A 2,144-nucleotide genomic window follows, 5' to 3' on the forward strand; every position below is an offset into this window, starting at 1 on the left:
GCAGCATGGCTTATGGCATCCAACACATAATTATATGGTTCAGTTTCACAATATTCAAGCACATTTAAATTCTCATGCAAAACTCCAAAATATTTATGAATTCAATTATAATATCCTCCACAAATTAAGAACATGAAGTGATACCATATGCCAAATGAGAGTACAAAACGATATCATATGCAAATTAAGACACTAAAGTGGTACCACATGCAAAATAAGGACACAAAGTGATAATCATGTGTAGATTAAGACCCTAAAGTGATATCATATGCCAATTAAGAAACTAAAGCGATAATAGTGAGGCAAACCTGTTTGCAAATCGAGTTGCAACCTTGAATTGGCGAGCCGGATTGAGTTGGGCGACGGTAGCTTCGGAGCGGGTAAGCGGCCTTCAGGGTTTCCGCCTTCTGAACTCTTTGGACCAGCAGGGTTTCGGTGCTAGGGTTTTCTCGGGATCTCTGTGTGAGTGTCTCCGGGTGAGTGAGTCCGTCTCTGTGTGTTCCTGTGTCCCCTTTTTTGTGGCAGAGGAGTAGGTATTTATAGTAGTGGTAGTAGTGACCTAATGGGCTTAAAGTGAGGTCCAAAAATTCAAATTCTCGCAAGCTTCGCTAGGCGAAGGAATTGCTCGCCTAGCGAGCAAGCTAGGTTTGGGCTTTTTCTGGACCTGATGCTTCGCTGGGCGAGTGACATGCTGAGATATTCGCTAGGCGAAGGATTTGCTCGCCTAGCGAGCAAGCTATTTTGGGCCACTTTGGATTAGGCCTGTTGTGAGCTGGGCTTTTGTCCATTTGATATCAGTGCCTTGCAGATCAAGTCAGAGGGTCTTGGAAAATGCTTTGTAGTATCAATGGGCAAATTTTGGGGTATGACAGCTGCCCCTGTTCAATATTCTTGAACCGAGAGAATAGAATGGTATGTGCCGTTCGTGATCTGGAGGTGAAAGATTATTGAACACTAGAATGCCCCAAAAATTTGCGCTTGTCCATTAGGAGCTAGCCTTGATGGAGATGGGCTTAGAGATGCCATCCAGGAAACTTGATGAGGAGATTTCCCGATTGTGTCGTACGTTAGACGATATCTGGAGACATGGGTGTCACCGGGTCGTACATCAGACCGTATAGTGAATCATCCATCATGCTGTTGACTTCGCTGGGGAGTCAGAGTACGTTATACACTGCTGGGGATAAGGGATCAGAATGGATCGTATATTAGACCGTGTCCGAATACCAGAGTGAGTTATTCATTAGGCGGATGACTTTGCTGGGGATGAAAGATCAGAATGGATCGTACGCTAGATCGTATCTGAGTTGCAGAATGAGCCGTACGTTAGGCTGAAGCTGCTGAAAAGGGAGTAGTCGTATGCCAGACCACCATTCAGGAATGTACCTGTCCGAAGGTAGCACCTGAGAAAGGGAGTAGCCGTATACTCGACTACCATTCAGGAATGTACCTGTCCGAAGGTAGCACCTGAGAAAGGGAGTAGCCGTATACTCGACTACCATTCAGGAATGTACCTGTCCGAAGGTAGCACCTGAGAAAGGGAGTAGCCGTATACTCGACTACCATTCAGGAATGTACCTGTCCGAAGGTAGCACCTGAGAAAGGGAGTAGCCGTATACTCGACTACCATTCAGGAATGTACCTGTCCGAAGGTAGCACCTGAGAAAGGGAGTAGCCGTATACTCGACTACCATTCAGGAATGTACCTGTCCGAAGGTAGCACCTGAGAAAGGGAGTAGCCGTATACTCGACTACCATTCAGGAATGTACCTGTCCGAAGGTAGCACCTGAGAAAGGGAGTAGCCGTATACTAGACTACCATTCAGGAATGTACCTGTCCGAAGGTAGCACCTGAGAAAGGGAGTAGCCATATACTAGACTACCATTCAGGAATGTACCTGTCCGAAGGTAGCACCTGAGAAAGGGAGTAGCCATATACTAGACTACCATTCAGGAATGTACCTGTCCGAAGGTAGCACCTGAGAAAGTGAAGGTTTAACTTGGTCGTCCATTAAACCATACTTGAGCTGTTGAAGATCAGAAGGGATCGTACGCTAGATCGTATCTGAGCTGGAGGTCCAAATGGGTCGTACGTTAGACCGTATTGGAGTTGCAGAATGAGCCGTACGTTAGGCTGTATCTGA

Source organism: Lathyrus oleraceus, chromosome 7 (genome assembly GCF_024323335.1).
Source record: "Lathyrus oleraceus cultivar Zhongwan6 chromosome 7, CAAS_Psat_ZW6_1.0, whole genome shotgun sequence".
Classification (NCBI taxonomy): domain Eukaryota; kingdom Viridiplantae; phylum Streptophyta; class Magnoliopsida; order Fabales; family Fabaceae; genus Lathyrus; species Lathyrus oleraceus.